General features: G+C 38.5%; 1 long non-coding RNA gene across 2 annotated transcripts in view; it reads right to left on the bottom strand.

The window, feature by feature from the left end:
* The window catches only part of LOC129639089 (uncharacterized), a 110,226-nt gene that overhangs the window by 49,275 nt on the left and 37,266 nt on the right, over positions 1–23,685 (bottom strand). Inside the window, exon 2 of one of the 2 annotated variants that reach the window (XR_008708157.1) lies at positions 21,831–22,005. The exons of the other annotated variant lie outside the window; for it this stretch is intronic. This is a non-coding gene — a long non-coding RNA (uncharacterized LOC129639089). The remainder of the gene's footprint in view (positions 1–21,830; positions 22,006–23,685) is intronic. 2 annotated transcript variants of the gene reach the window in all.

Genomic DNA, 23,685 nt, shown 5'->3' with positions numbered 1-23,685 from the left:
TGTGAAATGTAGCTAATGTGACAGAAGAACTAAATTTCAAATTTTATTTAATTTAAATTTTTATAGGCGCATGTAGTTAGCAGCTATTGTTTGGGATATTCAGAGATCTAGATAGGACTTCTGAGAGATGCAATTTCTGGGAGTAAACTCTTCCAACTGCTTCTAAAAAAAGGAGGGGAAATGCTGAAGACTTCTGGAAGATGTTGGGGGTGAAAAGATTCTTTTTTTTCCCCCATCAGACACTGACGGGAATTCCACTAAAACATCTACTTCTGCTTAATTGACTACACTAAAGCCTTTGATTGTATGGATCACAACAAACTGCGGAAAATTCTTAAAGAGATGGGAATACCAACCACCTTACCTGCCTCCTGAGAAATCTGTATGCAGGTAAAGAAGCGACAGTTTGAACTGGACATGGAACAACAGACTGATTCCAAATCAGGAAAGGAGTATGTGAAGGCTGTATACTGTCACCCTGCTTATTTAACTTATATGCAGAGTACAACATGTGAAATGCTGGGCTGGAGGAAGCTCAAGCTGGAATCAAGATTGCTGGGAGAAATATCAATAACCTCAGATATACAGATAATGCCACCCTAAATGGCAGAAAGTGAAGAGGAACTAAAGAGCCTCTTGATAAATGTGAAAGAGGAGAGTGAAAAAAGCTGGCTTAAAGCTCAACATCCAAAAAACTAAGATCATGGCATCTGGTTCCATCACTTCATGGCAAATAGATGGGGCAACAGGGAAAGAATTTATTTTGGGGGGCTCCAAAATCACTGCAGATGGTGACTGCAGTCATGAAATTAAAAGATGCTTGCTCCTTGGAAGAAAAGCTATGACAAACCTAGACAACTTATTACATCACTTTGCTGCTGCTAAGTCACTTCAATCATGTCCAACTCTGTGCGACCCCATAGATGGCAGCCCACCAGGCTCCCCCGTCCCTGAGATTCTCCAGGCAGGAACACTTTGCTGACAAAGGTCCAATTAGTCAAAGCTATGATTTTTCCAGTAGTCATGTATGGATGTGAGAGCTGGACCATAAAGAAGGCTGAGCACTGAAGAATTGATGCTTTTGAACTGTGGTGTTGGAGAAGACTCTTCACAGTCCCTTGGACAGCAAGGAGATCAAACTAGTCAATCATAAAGGAAATGAACCCTGAATATTCATTGGAAGGACTGATGCTGAAGCTGAAGCTCCAATACTTTGGCCACCTGATGTAAAGAGCTGACTCATTGGAAAAGACCTTGATGCTGGGAAAGATTGAGAGCAGAAGGAGAAGAGGGCGACAGAGGATGAGATGGTTGGATGGCATCGTCGACTTGATGGACATGAGTTTGAGCAAACTCCAGGAGACAGTGAAAGACAGGGAAGCCTGGCGTGCTGCAGTCCATGGGGTCACAAAGAGTAGGACATGACTGAGCGACTGAACAACAGCAATAACTGCCCTTTTGCCCAGTTTTTTTTTTTTTTGGAGGGGGCGGGGCTAAGCTACCATGCTCTGAACCACTTTCTATAATAAAATTGATGGCTTTAGCCTCTCTATGACTACATTTAGTCTGTTTTCCTGTATTCTTTTTTATTTTTACAGATGCTGACATTTTTACAGTGAATTACCTTTAACATATACTTACTGAAAGCACACATTCTCACAGCTGCAAAAATGAAAATAAAATATATTCTATTACTGTTTTGGTGACATCCCTCTTGGCAGTAGATCTTGTAAGTTCCATTTCCCAAGTAATACTGCTTTTGATCACTTTCCCAATTCTCCAAATGAAATATTCATTGGTAATGAAATGTCTGAGTAAGGCAGGTTTAAAAGAGAAGAGGGAAAGCAGATGCTGAAGCATGATCTAAGACTATGGTAAAAATGAAAAAAATCAAAAAGAGATGGAAAAGGTAATATGAGTTTTTAATTAACCTATAAAAGTGTTACTGAATTTTATCCCTTTTTTTTCTTGAAAGATTTATTCTCACTTTTTTTTTTCCATCCCACATAAAACTGTACCAGAGCAGGCTCTTTAAGTCTAACTGTTAGTAACTCTAGCTGAATATTAGTATTTGGAAGCATTTAAAAAAAATCCACACTCCACTCCTGGAAGTTCTGATTTAGCTGGTTTGACAAGGGGCCCTGGCATAGCATGCTTTAATCTTTCTATATTTTAGAAACCACGGGACTTGAGAAGAAGAGGGAAATTAGAAATCAATGCACTAAGTCCTCTTAATTTGTACACTAGGTAAATGAGGTCCAGAGAAGGGGAGTGACTGGCTTATGCAAGTATTTCTGCTTGCGTTAAGGCCAGAGTCAAGGGTCTGAGTCCCTGTATATAATCCTCCTTCTAGAACAGCAAACTGCCTCCACTGGTGTGTTTCCAAGGTACGGGTTCAACCTACTTTTAGTTTGATATGTTTCCTACTAGTCCTATTCCTCCTAATGCCCCTCTGGCTTTCCCTATTATCTATTTCAAATATTCTTAGGTTCTTTGATGCAGTTATACTGCTTAGCCAGTTGAGGGGACTGTTATGATTAACTTTGGGAAGTTTATCTCTACTTATATCACAAATGAGGAGATATATATTAGTTTATAACAGTGGTTCTCCACACCCAGCTGCACATTAGAACTGTCTGGGGGATTTTTAAAAATACGGATGTCTACATTCCATGAACATTAAATCAGTATCTCTGTAAATGGGCCCTTGGAGTTTTTAAAAGTTACCCAGGAGATTCTAATGTGCAGCCAAGCTTGAGAACCTCTGGATCAGAGGAAGATGTCAAGGAAGGCCTTAGAGATTATTAAAAACTAGATAGTCAAGGGACAGAAATAGTTATGCTGGTTACACCCCACCCTTGTCATTTTCTCCAGCTAAGTTAATATGAATCTGCCATGTTGGCTTTCCTAGGCCTTACAATGTAGGCAGTTGCCATGGTTACCACAAATGCAAGGTCGTGGTTGGGAATACAGAAAATCAATATTTCTTTCACAGCAAAATGTAAGCTATGTTGAACTTAGAGACCTCGTGACTTTTTGTTTTTTTTTTTCATAGCTTTGAGAGAACTGCTTTATATTTAGTTTTGTGTGAGAGGTATTTTTCAGACTCAGGGGCCAAAGTTAGGAAATTATTTTTTAGTTCTCTTTTGAAAAGTGTCTTTTTAAGAAAAATAATTTGGAACGTGATATCACCAAGATAGTGCCAAGTCGTTCCTGACTTAGCTCCTCCTTACAAGAAGAACAGTAACTCACAGATACCAGTGAGAGAATCGTAGAATGCGAGAGTGAGGCTGAAGTACCTTCTGTACCGCAGAGACCAAGGCAGAGTATGTGAGAAAGGTAAGATGGGTGGCTACACACTGGCCACTCTGCACCTCCCCCAGGCCAGCACAGCACTACTTGGAGAGGTCTCCCCTGAGCTGCTGTTCCTCCAGTGGGAAAGAGGCCACAGGTGATATCTAGCCTCCAAGCATTGTGGGTCACTTCATGGGAGCCCCAGAACTCAGATTTTGATGAAGAGGGATCATAGGGAAATCTGAGGGACTCAACTATTGGGAATCTCATGATGACACAGAATGGGGGAGCAGTTTACAGAGCCCAATTAGTAGTCCCAACCAATGACTTTACTCATCTTCAGAACCAAATTTGTGCAGTCTGATCCAGGAACTTAGCGTGGCACAGGTCTACCTGATTTGGGCTCTCAAAGGAGGAGTTTTGCCAGCCCTGGAGCATGGTCTGCTCACTCCCAGGCAGAAGAGATGAGTCATAGCCTGACCTGCTGTGGAGCATGGCCCCTCACCCCCATCTGACATGAAGGCCTAACAAGAAGGGTTATAGACTGAATAATCCAGCAATACCCAAGCTGAGAGGAGGCGGTAGAGCTGATAACTTTGAGAGCAAAGTCAGTGGCCCTGTTCGGTCAAGGAAATCGGGGCATGAATCAGCTAAGCGTCAAGACCACAAACAAAGAACCATAGTGGCTTTGGAGCTGCTTCTCTAAGCAAGTCCTAGCCTGCTGCCTTGCCAGGGGAGGGAAGCTAATTCATAGTCACACCTTTCGCTGAGTGTAATACTTAATCCTGAATGTCTAGTAAGCCTAACTAGAGAATCCAGGCATCAGTGCAGCCCATCTTAAAGCCTTACTTAGGGAACTCTCAGTCCTACTTAGCTGTTCTCAATCAGTGGCAACCCCCCCACTCCACCACAAAGCTTGAAAAGGGGCCTCTTCCTAAAATAGACCCTAATAGCTGGCCCCACCCACCCAAGGGCATTACCAGCAGCCATGTCCAGAAGCTCAAACTGAGCCAGCTGGTGAAGAATTATCTCTGTCAAGACAAACCTGTGAAGCCTGAAGGAGGAGGCTACTTATCCCAAGGTGCAGACACTAATATAAAGAATGAAGGATCATGAAAAATCAGGTAACTATGATGATACCAAAGGAAACTAATAAAGCTCTAATCACTGACATTAAAGAAATGGAGATCTATGAACTGTCAGAGAAAGAATTCAGAATAATCACCCTAAGAAAGAAACTACAAGAACACACATATAGAAAATTAAATGAAATTAAAAAAACAATTCATAGACTGAAGTTCAATAAAGAAACAGAAATGATGAAAAAAATAACCCCAGAAATCCTAGAGCTGAAAAATGCAATAAGTGAACTAAAAAATTTAATAGAGAGCTTCAAAAGTAGACTTGACCACTAAGAAGAAAGAATCAGTGACCTAAAAGAGAACATTTGAAATTACCAAGTTATGGAAGAAAGAAGAAAAGAAGAATGAAAACAAAATAAGAAAGTCTATGGGAATTATGGGGCACACAAACAGAAAACAATATTTGCATTACTTTTATGTTCCAGAAGGAGAACAGAGAGGAGGAAATATCTTGGGACAAATAAAAACGGAAAAACAACATACCAAAACTTACAAGATACAGCAAAATCAGTCCTAAGTTCAGTTCAATTCAGTCGCTCAGTCATGTCCGACTCTTTGGGACCCCGTGAATCGCAGCACACCAGGCCTCCCTGTCCATCACCAACTCCCGGAGTTCACTCAGACTCACGACCATCGAGTCAGTGATGCCATACAGCCATCTCATCCTCTGGCGTCCCCTTCTCCTCCTGCCCCCAATCCCTCCCAGCATCAGAGTCTTTTCCTATCAGTCAACTCTTCGCATGAGGTGGCCAAAGTATTGGAGTTTCAGCTTTAGCATCAGTCTTTCCAATGAACACCCAGGACTGATCTCATTTAGGATGGACTGGCTGGATCTCCTTGCAGTCCAAGGGACTCTCAAGAGTCTTCTCCAACACCACAGTTCAAAAGCATCAATTCTTCGGCACTCAGCCTTCTTCATGTATGGATGTGAGAGCTGGAACACTGGAAAAACCATAGCCTTGACTAGACGGTCCTTTGTGGGCAAAGTGATGTCTCTGCTTTTTAATATGCTATCTAGGTTGGTCATAACTTTCCTTCCAAGGAGTAAGCGTCTTTTAATTTCATGGCTGCAATCACCATCTGCAGTGATTTTGGAGCCAAAAAGAATAAAGTCTGACACTGTTTCCACTGTTTCCCCATCTATTTCCCATGAAGTGATGGGACTAGATGCCATGATCTTAATTTTCTGAGTGTTGAGCTTTAAGCCAACTTTTTTACTCTCCTCTTTCACTTTCATCAAGAGGATTTTTAGTTCCTCTTCACTTTCTGCCATAAGGGTGGTGTCATCTGCATATCTGAGGTTATTGATATTTCTCCCAGCAATCTTGATTCCAGCTTGTGCTTCTTCCAGCCCAGCATTTCTCATGATGTACTCTGTATATAAGTTAAATAAGCAGGGTGACAATATACAGCCTTGACGTACTCCTTTTCCTATCTGGAACCAGTCTGTTGTTCCATGTCCAGTTCTAACTGTTGCTTCCTAAACTGCATACAGGTTTCTCAAGAGGCAGGTCAGGTGGTCTGGTATTCCCATCTCTTTCAGAATTTTCCACAGTTTCTTGTGATCCACACAGTCAAAGGCTTTGGCATAGTCAATAAAGCAGAAATAGATGTCTTTCTGGAACTCTTTTGCTTTTTCTATGATCCAACGGATGTTGGCAATTTGATCTCTGGTTCCTCTGCCTTATCTAAAACCAGCTTGCACACCTGGAAGTTCATGGTTCATGGATTGTTGAAGCCTGGCTTGAGAATTTTGAGCATTACTTTACTAGTGTGTGAGATAAGTGCAATTGTGTGGTAGTCTGAGCATTCTTTGGCATTGCCTTTCTTTGGGACTGGAATGAAAACTGACCTTTTCCAGTCCTGTGGCCATTGTTGAGTTTTCCAAATTTGCTGGCATATTGAGAGCAACACTTTAACAGCATCATCTTTCAGGATTTGAAATAGCTCCACTGGAATTCCATCACCTCCACTAGCTTTGTTCGTAGTGATGCTTCCTAAGGCCCACTTGACTTCACATTCCAGGATGTCTGGCTTTAGGTCAGTGATCACACCATCGTGATTATCTGGGTCGTGAAGATCTTTTTTGTACAGTTCTTCTGTGTATTCTTTCCATCTCTTCTTAATATCTTCTGCTTCTGTTAGGTCCATACCATTTCTGTCCTTTATTGAGCCCATCTTTGCATGAAATATTCCCTTGGTATCTCTAATTTTCTTGAAGAGGTCTCTAGTCTTTCCCATTCTGTTGTTTTCCTCTATTTCTTTGCATTGATCGCTGAGGAAGGCTTTCTTATCTCTCCTTGCTATTCTTTGGAACTCTGCATTTAGATGCTTATATCTTTCCTTTTCTCCTTTGCTTTTCACATCTCTTCTTTTCACAGCTATTTATTTCACAGTCCTAAGTGGTAAGTTCATAACAACAAGCACCTACATTAAGAAGCAAAAAAGATTCTAAATAAACCCTTTAACTTGTCAACTTAAGGAACCAGAAAGAAGAAAAAAACTGAGCCCAAAGTTAGCAGAAGGAAGGAAACAATAAAGATTGCAACATAAATAAATAGAGCACATAAAAACAACAGAAAAGATTACCAAGCTAAAAGCTGATTGTTTGAAAAAAAAAATGAACAAAATTGAGAAAAGTTTGGCTAGGCTAACCAAAGGAAAAAGAGGGAGACCTGAGTCAATAAAATACATTAAAAAGGAGACATTACAACTGATACCACAGAACTAAAAAGAATTCTAAGAAGCTGCTATGAACAAATATACATTAACAAACTGGACAACCTAGAGAAATTGAAAAATTCTTACAAATATGCAACCTACAAAGACTGAACCAAGAAGAAATATAAAGTCTGAATAAACAAGTCACTTGTAAGAGGCTTGGAAGATTTCTGACTACTGACTTAATGAAGAAAAACTCAGGACCAGATGGCTTGACAGGGGGAATATTACTAAACATTTAAAGAAGAATTAACAGCAATTCTTCTCAAACTCTTGCCATATATAAAAGAGGAAGGAACACTTTCAAACATTTACAAAGCCAACATTATCCTGATACGTCAGCCAGAAAAAGATGCTACCAGTAAAAATAATTACAGACCATATCCCTGATGAAACAGATACCAAAACTCTCAGTAAAATATTAGCAAATTGAACTCAGAAACACATTAAAGGATCATTCTCCATGGTCAAGTGTGATTTATCCTTGGGATGCAAGGATGGTTCAACTGTAAGGCAAGTTTTTAAATTGCAGTAATCATTTCACAATATATGTAAGCCAAACCATTATGCGATACACCTTAAACTTATACAATGAGGTATGTCAGTTATATAAAAATAAAATTGGGGGAAAAGGCTTAATGAGATCTTGATGAATATATTTTATCTAAAATGAGCTGGTCAAAGAATGGACATAATAGCCAGGAAATAAATGCTAATGAAAGAGTTGGAAAAGGGGAAAAATGAGAGTGGGAGAGGAGAAGAAAATGAGAAGAGGAAAAGATGAATAAATAAAGAGAGAAAGAGAAAAAAAATTATAGATATGGTACTTTGAACTCTTACTAAGTGTATGTAGTTGTGCTTGGAAAGACAACTTTCCAGTATTATCTCATTTGATCTTAAAAGAAATATTAGAGTTACATGTTATTACATTTGTTGTTGTTTAGTTGGGAAAACTATTCCTCAGAGAAATTAACTTGCTCAAAGTTACCTGATTAGCAAGTAATAAAACAGATAAGGGCTTCCCTGGTGGCTCAGATGGTAAGGAATCCACCTGCAATGCAGGAGACCCAGGTTTGATCCCTGGGTCAGGAAGAGCCCCTGGAGAAGGGAATGGCTACCCACTTCAGTATTCTTGCCTGGGAAATCCCATGGACAGAGGAGCCTGGTGGGCTACAGTCCATGGGGTCAGAGAGACTCGGACACAACTAAGTGACTAACACAAAAAGCAGATGTACTAGTTCTGGTCTGGCTGCTAGAAAACCCTGGGATTTTAATTATTAGGGTGTCTTTCCTTTCTCATTGAGATCCTGGCTTCCAACTCAGGGTAGAAATTATGAGTTATGGGCCTTTTTGTATTACATATATCACGCTCAGAACATGCAAGAGGTATGTGGTAGATGTCATTAATTGTCCCAGTTCTTCACTGTCTCTTCTTCCTGTATTCATGCCCTTTGATATATGACTTGGTAGCTCCTCCCTCTAAAGAGGCGCATTTTATTTCCTCTCCCTTTGACTTTGGTCATATGATTTGCTTTGTCCAAAAGAAAGAGAATCAAGTCATGTTCTGTTAGTTCTAATCCTAGGCCTTAAAAAGCCTTTTGTGCCTCTGCCATTGTAATAAAGGGGCTATACCCTCAATGTTCTGAGGAGACAGATGAGAGACACATATAACCAATTCACAGATGTACAGTGGGAAGTGGAGTTACCATAGACACCATATCCTTAATCAGTCAAACTCCAGCTGACCTGTTGATCTTTAGACACATGACAACATCCACTTGAGTTCAGCAAGCCACCCAATCCAAAAACAGATGAGTGATATGTGAGGAAGCCTAGCTGGGGTCAATAGATAAAAAATGAATCAAATGCTACTTTTGTGTAGAGCACTGAGATGTTATGATTGTTTCTATGCCCAAGAGCTCATATTACAGGACAAAAGGGAGACAATACCATTGTAACCTTGAATATATGGACACATAAAATTCCACAAAGGGCAGTCTACATGTTTTGAAGACCAATACTTCTACAAACTAACTAATAGGAGGAAAAAAAAAAAACACCCTATTACTTATTTCTTCTAGTCACACAATTCTGAGTAGCACTCAGCCACAGGGATATTTCTTTCTGCCATGGTGACTGATCCATAGTGTAGTATCTAACAGGAAGGACACTGAATCAGAGAAAGCAATCAAAGAGACCTTCACAGTCTTTAGCTTGATCTATGACACCAGGTATATAATTCTGAAAATCCTAAGGCCTGAAGGTGCAGAAATGGCCAATGGGCTTTCTCTTCCTTGTAAAGATGTCACATATTGCTGAGTTTTGCTCCCACTAAGCAACAAACATTCATAACCTTTAGGGACTAGAGACCAAGAACAGTGGTGATTGTCAAGATTGGGTAGGTAGGAAAGACAGGTGAGGTGGGAAAGAGCAATACAGGCAGAAAGTTTTTGTAACACATGTGCCTACCCTATATCATTGCTAGTGGGGAAGTGATATGGATATTTTGTAAGATAAAATCACTCAATATATTCTGGCATTTCAAATATGATTTTTCAGTTGAGGGAGACTTCACTAAAACCAATTTAAATGTTATTTTTAGTCTATGACTCATCTTTATTACTTGTTCCCACTTTTTAAAGGAAAAATGATAATGATTCCAAAATGATAACCATCATAATAAATAATTATAGGGAAAATAAACAATTTTCAGTAAAACTGTTGCTGGCAAAATATGAATCACTTATTAACATTCCAAAAACTATGAGTTTTTAAACGCAATTTTAGAGTCCCTGTATATTTTTGAAGTTTAGGAGTCCAGCTGCTCAATAAATGAGGGATTGACAAATTCATGTTTGAACTTCAATATATACACATCTAAAGATATCTAGTTATTGCAAAATTATACATAAAAATATTGTTGATGCAAATATGTATCCCTTATCATTATAAGGTAAACAAACAACCATTCCCAAAGCCAAATTAATAATGATGAAGCTAAATTGACAGTATTTATAATTGAAATTCAAGCATTAGAATAATTTAAACCACAATCAAATGAAGACAACACTGTGATAAACTCACTGATTACAAACTGCCCTTTCTGGAATTTGGTGGCCTTCCAATTACATATATACTTAGTATCATATGTACCAGTTAGATTTATTAGTAAAGTTTGAATGAAAATGTTTAGTAAACTCTAGTAATATGTTAGAGCAAATAAAGTTGGGTTTGAATTAAGAGAAAGCAAGGATGCTTTTAAAAGTTCTGGGGTTGTAGTAAAGTGAGCCAACCTAAAGGGGTTCCAGTGGCCAAATTGTGGCACTGGAGTATGAAAAACAATAATTATAGTCAGCAGTGCTCCTGAGCATGAAACATATAATCAACAGAGAAATTAGTATTCAAAAGTAAGCACTAAAGATTTTCTGCTGCAATGCAGCAGCCATCTACTTGGAAAATATTCACAAATTAGATGATATTTTATACATCATCACAAATATTAATGGCTTGTGGCAAGGTATCCAATTCATGGCTGCAAGAATAGATGCTATTGGGCTACATCCTGGAGATTAGATACAATTCAAGGTCCAGCAGAAAGAACATCACTTCAATTGTGCTGTATGGAGCCATATCACATCCTTCCAACCGCTGACCCAATGACAAAGTTTCATACTCTCTATCTAGTCCTAAATCTTTGTTTCCCCTGTGAGATGCCTGCCACACTCACAAAGAGCTCCTTGCTCTTAGTTTCATGTATCATGTTCTAGTTATAAAAATAAATCTGCATTTATTTTCCAGTATTTTCTACTAGCCCCAAATTTATCATTTAGAATGCCTATCTCATAGGCAAAAATTATTAAGATCATAAACATAGAATTTTCCTTGCCTTCTGAGGGCAACCAATCCATAGGAAAACCATACTTCCTTCAACCTACCCCCAAAACCACCAAACAGAAGCTTATATCCTGTAACTCCGATCCTGATACTCTCACTGAGATGCCTCCTAGTTTCCGTCTTCTGTCACTAGATTCTCATGATGCACTGTCTTCCTCAATACAACAACCAATAAGCCCAACTTTGTTCAACTATGGGAGTGTTCCTGATGGTCTCTGGCTGGAGGAAATTGATAACACAAATAATATTTGACCTAAACCATGTCAAAATAAAATCAAGTGTTACTATTTTAAAATGTAGACTACAAGTTAAGAATCTTTTGTTGATAGAGATGAAATAACAACCACTGATGTAATTAAGCCTTAAAAAAATCACAGCTTGCTATATTGATTTTTCATTTCAGGTTGTACGTAAATGTCAAAGAAAGGTTGCTGCTGCTGCTGCTGCTAAGTCACTTCAGTCATGTCCGACTCTGTGTGACCCCATAGACGGCAGCCCACCAGGCTCCCCCGTCTCTGGGATTCTCCAGGCAAGAGCACTGGAGTGGGTTGCCATTTCCTTTTCCAATGCATGAAAGTGAAAAGTGAAAGTGAAGTCACTCAGTCATGTCCCACTCTTAGCAACCCCATGGACTGCAGCCTACCAGGCTCCTCCGCCCATGGGATTTTCCAGGCAGAAGTACTGGAGTGGGGTGCCATTGCCTTCTCCACAAAGAAAGGTTAACTAACATTAAAATTATATACCTTTTTCTATTTAGTATTCATTATCCAAATAACTCTAAATATTGGGGATATGCTCTTAATAATAAGGACTCTAAAAGAGAAGAAGTTTCTTAAATTGAAAAACATTTATGCATACATTTAAAGGAGTACACAAAGTATCCATAGTATGAAATCTACAGATACACTGTAGACTCAAAGCTAAAGAAAGATGGCACTTAAAAGAAATCCGGGTGGGTGTGTGAAAATTCTCCTTTAGAGAAAAAAACATGAAAATGAAAACAAATCTCTCCTTACTGAGAATCAATTTTAATTAGAACAAAACAAAACTAATCACTTTGACTTACAGAATATCAGTTATTGAGATGGGATCTGCAAGTAACTGACTATCATGTTAAAAAAAGGTGAATTTATAACCTAGTGAACTAAAAAATAGCTTTGAATAGGTAACTACTTAGATGAAGCAAATGTTTCAAGTAAGATTTGACTATACTAGAGTCTAACATCTGTCTTAATTTATGAACTTTCTTGTTGAGCTTTCATTCTTTTGTATGTAAAGAGATTCTCTTGTTGTCAAACTGTTTTCCAGTAAGAGTCGGTCTTACCATTTTAACTTCAAACATGCAGGATAGTGTGGACATAACATTTGGTGGAAAATATTTACATAATTTATCATTTCACTGAGGAATTATACCAAACACTTAAAGAATTATACCCAGCAAGGCTCTCATTGATTCAACAGAGAAATCAAAAGCTTTACAGACAAGCAAAAGCTGAGAGAATTAAGCACCACCAGACCAGCTTTGCAACAAAGTCTAGAGGAACTTCTCTAAGTTAAAAAGAACAGGTCAGTACTAGAAACAAGAAAATTATGCATGGAAAAGCTCACCAGTAAAGGCAAACATAAAGTAAAGGTAGGAAATCATTGGCACACAAATAATGGTATCGAAACCAAGAACTGTGAGAAGAGCACATATGCAGAATATTGGGAAAACATTTGAAATGAAAAGACCAGCAACTTTAAACAATCTTGTTTATATACACACTGCTATATCAAAACATCATGGTGACCACAAACCGAAAATCAGCAGACACACAAACAAAAACCAAAAAGGAATTCAAACACAACACAAAAGTTAGTCATCAAATCAGAAGAGAAAAAAAAGAGGAAGAGAAGAAAAAAGACCTCCAAAAACAAATCCAAAATAAAAAAATGGAACTAGGAACACACATATCAATGATTATCTTAAATATAAATGGATTAAATATTTTAACAAAAAGATGTAGACAAGCTGAATAAATGCAAAAATGATACTTGTATATATGTTGTTACAAGAGATCCACTTTAGATCTAGGGATACAGAGAGGCTGAAAATTAGAGGATGGAAAAAGATATTCCATGCAAAGGGAAATCAAAAGAAAGCTGGAGTGGTAATACTCCTATCAGACAAAATAGGCTTTAAAACCTGTTACAAGAGACAAAGAAGGAAACTACATAATGATCAAGAGATCAATTCAGGAAGAAGATGTAATAATTCCAAATATACATACACACAAGATAGGAGCACCCCAAAATGTAAGGCAAATATTAACAGGCATAAAAGGAGAAATCAACAGTAGCACAATAACTGTGGGGGACTTTAACACTCCACGTCAATGGATAAATCACCCAGACAGAAGATCAATAAGGAAACATAGGTCTTAAGTGACACATTAGACCTGATGTACTTAATTGATATTTATGTAACAGTCCATCCAGGACTTCCCTGGTCCAGTGGTTAAGAATCCACCTGCTGACGCAGGGGACACAGGTTTGATCCCTGGTCTTGGAGAATCCCACATGTCTCAAAGCAACTGAGCCTGTGTGCCACAACTACTGAGCCTGCTTTCTAGAGTCCATGAACCACAACTACTAACCCCAAACACCGAAGCTACTGAAGCCCGTGCACCTAGATCTGGTGCTTCACAACAAGAGAAGCTACCACAGTGTAAAGCGTACATACTGCAATGAAGAGTATCCCCTGTTCTCTGAAACTAGAGAAAGCCTGTGCACAGCAATGTAGACCCAGTGCAGCCCCCCAAAAATGAATAAATCGTATTTATTCATTTTTGGGGCTGCACACGGGGAGGGAGGTGGGAGGGGGGTTCAGGATGGGGAACACGTGTACACCCGTGGCAGATTCATGTTGATGTATGGCAAAACCAATACAATACTGTAAAGTAATTAGCCTCCAATTAAAATAAACAAATTTATATTAAAAAAAAAAGAAAAGACTATCCAATAGCACATGAATACACACTCTTTTCAAGTGCACATGGAACATTCTCCAGGACTGATCACATGCTGGGCCACAAGGTGAGCCTTGGTAAATTTAAGAAAATTGAAATCATATCAAGCAACTTTTCTGATCATAATGCTATGAGATTAAAAATCAGCTACAAAGAAAAAAACTATAAAAAACACAAACACGTTGAGGATAAACAATATACTATTAAACAACCAATGGATCACTGAAGAAACCAAAGAGAAAATAAAAAAATACTTGGAGACAAATGAAAATGAAAACATGGCAATCCAAAACCTATAGGACACACCAAAAGCAGGTCTAAGAGGGAAGTTTATAGCAATACAATATTACCTCAGGAAACAAGAAAAAAAAAATCACAAAAAATAACCTAACCATATACCTAAAACAACCAGAGAAAGAGCAACAAACATAACCCGAAGTTAGTAGATGGAAAGAAATCATACAGATCAGAGAAGAAATAAATGCAATATAAGCGAAGAAAACAATATAAAAGATCGATGAAACTAAAAGCTGGTTCTTTGAAAATAAAAAATTGATAACCCATTAGCCAGCTTCATCATAAAAAAAGAGGGCTCAAAACAGTAAAATTAGAAATTAAAAAGAAGTTACAATGAATACCACAGAAATACAAAGGATCATAAAGAGACTATTACAAGCAACTATATGCCAATAAAATGGACAACCTGGAAGAAATGATCAAATTCTTAGAAAGGGACAATTTCCCAAGACTGAACCAAAAAGAAACAGAAAAAAAATGAACAAACCAATCACAAGTAATAAAATTGAAACTGTGATTAAAAACTCTCAACAAGCAAACATCCAGGACCAGATGGCTTCACAGGAAAATTCTATCAAACATTTAGAGAAGAGTTAACACTTATCTTTTTGAAACTATTCCAATGCACAGGTAAGAATACTCACAAACTCATTCTATGAGGTCACCATCACCCTGATATCAAAATCAGCCAAAGGTACCACACACAAAAAATTTCAGGCCAATGCCACTGATGAATATTGATGTAAAAATCCTCAACAAAATGCTAGCAATACAAATCTAACAGTAGACCAAAAGGATCATACACCATGATCAAGTAAGATTTATTCTGGGGATGCAAGGATTTTTCAATATCCTCAAATTAATCAGTGTGATACATCAACAAAGTGAAGAATAAAAACCATATGATCATCTCAATAGATGCAAAAAACACTTTTGAGTACATCAAGGCTGTATCTTGTCACCCTGCTTTTTTAACTTATATGCAGAATATATCATGAAAAATGCCAGCCTGGATGAAGCACAAGCTGGAATCAAGATTTCTGGGAGAAATATCAATAACCTCAGATACGCAGATGACACCACCCTTATGGCAGAAAATGAAGAAGAACTAAAGAGCCTCTTGATGAAAGTGAAAGAGGAGAGTGAAAAAGTTGGCTTCAAGCTCAACATTCAGAAAACTAATTTCATGGTATCTGGTCCCATCATTTCATGGCAGATACATGGGGAAACAATGGAAGCAGTGACAGACTTTATTTTGGGGGGCTCCAAAATCACTGCAGATGGTGACTGCAGCCATGAAATTAAAAGATGCTTGTTCCTTGGGGGAAAAAAGCTATGACAAACCTAAACAGCATATTAAAAAACAGACACATTACTTTGTCAAAAAAGGTCCATCTAGTCAAAGCTAGATGGATGTGAGAGTTGGACTATAAAGAAAGCTTAGCACCGAAGAATCGTTGCTTTTGAACTGTGGTGTTGGAGAAGACTATTGAGAGTCCCTTGGATTTCAAGGAGATTCAACCAGTCCATCCTAAAGGAAATCAGTCCTGGGTGTTCATTGGAAGGACTGATGCTGAGGCTCCAATACTTTGGCCACCTGATGCGAAGAGCTGACTCATTTGAAAAGACCCTGATGCTGGGAAAGATTGGAGGCAGGAGGAGAAGGGGACAACAAGATGAGATGGTTGGGTGGCATCACCGATTCAATGGACATGAGTTTGAGCAAGCTCCAAGAGCTGGTGATGGACAGGGAAGCTTGGCATGCTGCAGTCCATGGGGTCACAAAGTCGGACATGACTGAGTGACTGAACTGAACACCGATTTATAATTTAAAAAAATTCTCCAGAAAGTGGACATACTGGGAACCTGTGTACATGCTAAGTTGCTTCAGTTATGTCCGACTCTTTGTGACCCTATGGACTGTATGTAGCCCCCCAGGATCCTCTGTCCATGCAATTCTCAAGGCAAGAATACTGGAGTGGGTTCCCATGCTCTTCTCCAAGGGATCTTCTCAACCCAGGGATTGAACCCATGGCTCCTGTGGCTCCTGCAGTGCAGGCAGGCTGTTTACCACCAGAGAAGCCCAGAGGCACCTCCTCAACATAATAAAGGCCATGTCTGACAAATCTACAGCTAACATTATTTTCAATTGTGAAAAGCTGAAAGTATTTCCTCTAAAATGAAGAACAAGACAAGGATATCCACTCTCACCACTTTTATTCAACATAGTTTTGGAAGTTCTAGCTCTGGGAATCATAGAAGAAAAAGAAATAAAAGGAACTCAAATTGTAAAGAAGTAAAACTGATAGTGTTTGCAGATGATATGATACTATAGATATAGATAGAAAATCCTAAAGATACTACCTACTAGAGCTCATCAATGAATTAGGTAAAGTTGTATGATACAAAACTATTAAGACGAAATCTGTTGCATTTCTGGCTAGTAAAGTAATGCTCAAAATTCTCCAAGCCAGTCTTCAGCAATATGTGAACCGTGAACTTTCAGATGTTCAAGCTGGTTTTAGAAAAGGCAGAGGAGCCAGAGATCAAATTGCCAACATCCGTTGGATCATCGAAAAAGCAAGAGAGTTCTAGAAAAACATCTATTTCTGCTTTATTGACTATGCCAAAGCCTTTGACTGTGTGGATCACAAGAAACTGTGGAAAATTCTGAAAGAGATGGGAATACCAGACCACCCGACCTGCCTCTTAAGAAACCTATATGCAGGTCAGGAAGCAACAGTTAGAACTGGACATGGAACAACAGACTGGTTCCAAATAGGAAAAGGAATATGTCAAGGCTATATATTGTCACCCTGCTTATTTAACTTATATGCAGAGTACATCATGAGAAATGCTGGGCTGGAAGAAGCAGAAGCTGGAATCAAGATTGCCGGGAGAAATATCAATAACCTCAGATATGCAGATGACACCACCCTTATGGCAGAAAGTGAAGAGGAACTAAAAAGCCTCTTGATGAAAGTGAAAGAGGAGAGTGAAAATGTTGGCTTAAAGCTCAACATTCAGAAAACTAAGATCATGGCATCTGGTCCCATCATTTCATGGCAGATACATGGGGAAACAATGGAAGCAGTGACAGACTTTATTTTGGGGGGCTCCAAAATCACTGCAGATGGTGACTGCAGCCATGAAATTAAAAGACACTTACACCTTGGAAGGAAAGTTATGACCAACCTAGATAGCATATTAAAAAGTAGAGACATCACTTTGCCCACAAAGGTCTGTCTAGTCAAGGCTATGGTTTTTCCAGTGATCATGTATGGATGTGAGAGTTGGATTGTGAAGAAAGCCGAGCGCCGAAGAATTGATGCGTTTAAACTGTGGTGTTGGAGAAGACTCTTGAGAGTCCCTTGGACTGCAAGGAGATCCAACCAGTCCATCCTAAAGGAGATCAGCCCTGGGTGTCCTTTGGAAGGAATGATGCTAAAGCTGAAACTCCAGTACTTTGGCCACCTCATGTGAAGAGTTGACTCATTGGAAAAGACCCTGATGCTGGGAGGGATTGGGGGCAGGAGGAGAAGGGGACGACAGAGGATGGGATGGCTGGATGGCATTGCCGACCCTATGGACATGAGTTTGAGTAAAATCTGGGAGTTGGTGGTGGACAGGGAGGCCTGGTGTGCTGCAATTCATGGGGTCACAAAGAGTCGGACACGACTGAATGACTGAACTGAACTGATATACTAACATTGAAAGATCAAAAAGAGAAATTAAGGGAATAATCCCATTTAACTTCACATCAAAAATAATACAGTATCTAGGAATAAACCTATCTATAGGGACAAAAGACCTGTACTCTGAAAACTAAGATGCTGATTAAAAATACTGAAGATAACATAAACAGATGGAAAGATATACCATGTTTTTGTATTGGAAGAAGCAATATTCTGAAAATGACTGTATTACCCAAAGTAATCTGTAGATAAAATGCAAACACTATCAAATTACCAGTGCCATTTTTCATAGAATTAGAGCAAAAAATCTTAAAATTTGTATGGAGACACAAAAGACCCCCCAAATAGCCAAAGCAATCTTGAGAAAGAAAAATGGAGCTAGAGGAATCAGCCTCCCTGACTTCAGACTATTCTACAAGGTTACAGTCATCAAGAGTATGATATTGGCACAAAAACAGAAATATAGATAAATAAGAAAGCATAGAAATAAACCCACACATATATGGCCAATTAATTTATGACAAAGGAGTAAATAGCACTGGGAAAACATGTAAAAATTAAATTAGAATATTCTTTAACACCATACACAGAAATAAACTCAAAATGAATTAAAGACCTAAATGTAAGGCCAGATACTATAAAGCTCTTAAGAGGATAACATAGGCAGAACATTCTTTGACATAAATTGCAGCAATATCTTTTCCAAGCCATCTCCTAGAGTGATGGAAATAAAATAAAAAATAAACAAATGGGACCTAAGTAAACTCAAACGTTTTTGCACAGAGAAACCATAAACAAGATGAAAAAACCTACAGAATGGGAGAAATATTTGCAAACAATGCAACTGACAAAGGATTAATCTCCAAAATTTATAAACAGCTCAGTATCAGGGAAAAAAAGGGAAAGAAACCAAGCACCCAATCAAAAATGAGCAGAAGATCTAAACAGACATTTCTCCAAAGAAGGCATACAGATGGCCAACAAACAAATGAAAAAATGCTCAACATTCCTCATTATTAGAGAAATGCAAATCAAAACTACAGTGAGGTGTCACGTCACACCAGTCAGAATAGCTATCATGGAAAAAAAAAATCTATTAACAGAAACTATGAATCCTGGAAAGGATATGAAGAAAAGGGAGCCCTCTTCCACTGTTGGTGGGAATGTAAACTGATACAGCCACTATGGAGAATAGTATGGTGGTTCCTTAAGAAACCATTAATAAAACTCCCACTTGTGTGTTAGTCGCTCAGTTATGTCCAACTCTTTGCGACCCCACAGGGTGTAGCCCACCAGGTTCCTCTGTCCATGGAATTCTCCAGGCAAGAATACTGGAGTGGGTAGCCATTCCCTTCTCCAAGGGATGCTCTGAACCCAGGGATTGAACCTGGGTCTCCCACATGGCAGGCAGATTCTTTACCATCTAAGCCACCAGGGAAGTCCCATATTTACCATATGTCCCAGCAATCCCACTACCAGACATATACCCTGAGAAAATCATAATTCAAAAGCACCATGTACCTCAGTGTTCACTGCAGCACTATTTACAGCAGCTAGGACATGGAAGCAACTTAAATGCCCATCAACAGATAACTGGATAAAGAAGATGGGGTACATATATACAAAGGAATCTTAGCATAAAAAGGAATGAAAGTGGGTCATTCATAGTGATGTGGATGAACCTAGAGTCTGTCATACAGAGTGAAGTTTGAAAGAGAAAAACATCATATATTAATGCATATAGATATGGAATCTAGAAAAATGGCACTGATGAACCTCTTTGCAGGGGAAGAATAGAGAGGCAGATGTAGTTAACAGACTTGTGGACATGGGGATCAGGGAAGGAGAGGGGGGGATGAAATGAGTGAGTATCACTGACATATGTACACTACCATGTGTAAAATAAATAGTTAATGGGAAGCTGCTATACAGCACAGGGAGCTCAGCTCAGTGCTCTGTGATGGTCTAGAAGGGTGGGATGGGGCCTCAAGAGGGAGAGGATATATGTATACTTATAGCTGATTTTCAGTGCTGTACAGCAGAAACTAACACAACATTGTAAAGCAGTTATACTCCAATTTAAAAATAAAATTAAAAACTGCATATTTTAGTTTCTAAGTATGTGAGTCTTTTTGTGACTATTCTTATTGTTAATTTGAAGTTAAGTGACTTAATGATCAGAGAGGTTTTTTTGCTTGTTTTATATAATGTTGGGGTGAAATGCTCAAGACTTCTTTTGGCTTTAAATATTCAGCATGCTTTGGAAATAATTTATAATAATGTTTAAAACTTGGTCAAAATATTTATCTGGGTCCATGGAGGGTTCTCGATGCATATTTTAGATCAAGCTTTACATTTTGATTCAAATACTTTATGTGCGGATTCATTTTTATTATCTTCAGGTATCAGTTTCTTAGAGTCCTGTTAAATATCCTGATATGGTGGTCGATTTTACTTCATATTCTATTAAGATTTTCTGTATGTTCTTATTTAAGAGAAGGGGGCTATTAGCTCAATGTCACAGTACTGAAGCTGAAATAGATCATTTGTTCCTTCAAGAACTACAGAAATGAAAACCTTATTAAGCCCATAGAAATCATGAATTCTATTAGGTAAATAGGTAGAACTTAGCATTTGATCCTGAACCTTGATTGTTACAGTGAGAAAGGATCTTAGAGATGATGAGATTTCTAGTTATATGTTAACTGCTATGGGCTGAATTATTGCTCCCTCAAATGAACAACAGATGCAAACCCTGGCTCTTTCCCTTATTTTAATATGGATGTTGACACAAACATTTTCCTTGGGAACAATAACAACAAAAACAAAAAACAACTTGTTATTAATTTAAAAGAATCATAAACTTTCAGTCAGTTCAGTCGCTCAGTCGTGTCTGACTCTTTGCGACCCCATGGACTGCAGCATACCAGGCCTCCCTGTCCATCACCAACTCCCAGCGTTTACTCAAACTCATGTCCATTGAGTCAGTGATGCCATTCAACCATCTCATCCTCTGTCATCTGTCATCATAGAATTCAGATGGCATTTTTACTGAGTAAGAGATTTTTCCTGTATTCTAGTTCACAGCTATAAATAAATACTACTTAATTCCTATTTAAAAATTTTATCAGACTCATCTAATGAACAAACACCACATGAAAAGTGCCTTCACTCATCTTTTTATCAAGTAATTTTGCCTAAGAAATTCTATTTATTTGATGTTCTGCTAGGATGTAAATATACACAAATATACACATGTATATAATTTTTATCTCTATGTATATTCAATATTCCTAAACTATATCCTCAAGTCAAAGTCTCAAATATTTGGTTGAAGACTTCATAGCTTCACCATTTGTATATGTTACTTGAAATTATATTTTTCAAAGAAGTTTTGTCTCTGAAGGGAAGAATCAAAGAAATAATGACAAAAGGAACAGAAATTATTTTATAGATTGAATTGAAAAATTAAAAAATATTCCTGTTGTATCATTCACCTTCAAAAAGTATTTTTCAAGTGTTTCCCTACCAGAAGTACAGATGGCCTTTGCCGTTTAGAATCCTCATCCCTGTTAGAAGAAGCCAATTAATATCATATCCCTATACTTCTAATCAAGGCTGCCTTATTAGTGCTCTGTTGAATGAACTGTTGCTGATTAACCGAAAATTAGTCAGTGAAACTAATGATTTTCCCTTCAGACCCAGTGGGCCCATAAAATGTTCGTCAGAATTAAGGACAGTTAATTATGGTGTATGATTTGCCAGTAGACTGAACTTACTGAGTCAGTATGAGGAGCCCAGGTTGGGGAGGTGGGTGATACGATGCAGACTGGCAGATCTCTCTTCCACGGTTTGCTGTTTTCCTCTTAGCTTCCTGTCTCTTCTAGGCATTTCCAGGAGATGGTGTCTGGCAGCTCTTTCACTCAGTTTACAAGACAATCTCCCAAGTGTATCCTACAAGGACAGTATAGTGAACATTTGTGAAAAGAATGCTCTTCTAAACTGTTGGTCACTGAGCTCCCAACAGAATGAAGAGAAGGTTGGGGCACATTTTTTTAAGAGCAATAAGGAGAATCCTCAACTTAATAAGACAAAACAGTAGATATACAGTGAAATGCCAAAGACAGAAAATCCCAACATAACTATCTGTCAGTTCAGCCACTCAGTCGTGTAGACTCTTTGCGACCCCATGGACTACAGCAGCCCAGGCTTCCCTGTCCATCACCAACTCCCAGAGGTTGCTCAAATTCATGTCCATCAAGTTGGTGATGCCACCCAACTATCTCATCATCTGTCGTCTCCTTCTCCTTCTGCCTTCAATCTTTCCCAGCATCAGTGTCTTTTCCAATGAGTCAGTTCTTTGCATTAGTTTGGCCAAAGTATTGGAGCTTCAGCATCAGTCCTTCCAATGAATATTCAGAATTGATTTCCTTTAGGATGGACTGGTTGGATCTCCTTGCAGTCCAAGGGACTCTCAAGAGTCTTCTTCAACACCATAGTTCAAAAGCATCAATTCTTCGGTGCTCAGCTTGCTTTATGGCTTTCTTTATACTGACTATAAGATACTGGAATTCAGGATATCTCTTTCTTTAGATCTCAAACTACAGCTTCATACATGGTATTGTTGGTAGTTATGTCATTTTGGTACTTCAGTTGTTAAACCCATTAAATAGAATTTAAGATGGATTTGCCTTTTAATATAACATGAGGATAGGCAAATGTAAAGTATTTCTATTTTAATTTGTTTTTATTTTTTAAAAAAATTTATTGGGGTACAATTGATATACAAAGTGTTAGTTTAAGGTGTGCAGGAAACCAAATCTGTAATACAAATACATAAATCCACTCTTTTTTAGATTTTTTTCCCATGTAGGACATACAGAGTATTGAGTAGAGTTTCCTGTGCTATACAGTAGGTCCTTATTAGTTATCTATTTTATATATGGTAGTGTATACATGTCAATCCCAATCTCCCAATTTATCCCTACCATCCTTATCCGTCAGTAGCCATAAGTTTATTTTCTACATCTATAACTCTATTTCAGTTTTCATTTATAGCCCTTTTTTGGATTATACATATAAGCAATATCATATGTCTTTCTCTGACTGACTTCACTCAATACGAGGCTCTCTAGGTTCATGCGTGTTCTATTTTGATCTGTTTATCACATGCCAGAGTCAAGATTGCCTAGCACTTTTTTACATATGCTACTAATGTACATGGTTAAACAAGAGGGAGAAATAATTCATATAAGTCTAAACAGTGTTTTATTAAAGGAACCTTAGTAGTCTTCCATTATTATTTACTGAACTTGCCTTTTCTAGATATAGATGACCCTAGGGCCATACTGCAGAGCAGGCAATGGCACCCCACTCCAGTACTCTTGCCTGGAACATCCCATGGACGGAGGAGCCTGGTAGGCTGCAGTCCATGGGGTCTCTAGGAGTTGGACATGACTGAGCGACTTCCCTTTCACTTTCCACTTTAATACATTGGAGAATGAAATGGCAACCGACTCCAGTGTTCTTGCCTGGAGAATCCCAGGGACGGGGGAGCCTGGTGGGCTGCTGTCTATGGGGTCTCACAGAGTCGGACACGACTGACGTGACTTAGCAGTAGCAGGGCCATACTGA

Source organism: Bubalus kerabau, chromosome X (genome assembly GCF_029407905.1).
Source record: "Bubalus kerabau isolate K-KA32 ecotype Philippines breed swamp buffalo chromosome X, PCC_UOA_SB_1v2, whole genome shotgun sequence".
In the NCBI taxonomy this organism is placed as follows: Eukaryota; Metazoa; Chordata; class Mammalia; order Artiodactyla; family Bovidae; genus Bubalus; species Bubalus kerabau.
This window is presented reverse-complemented; position numbering and strand designations above follow the sequence as displayed.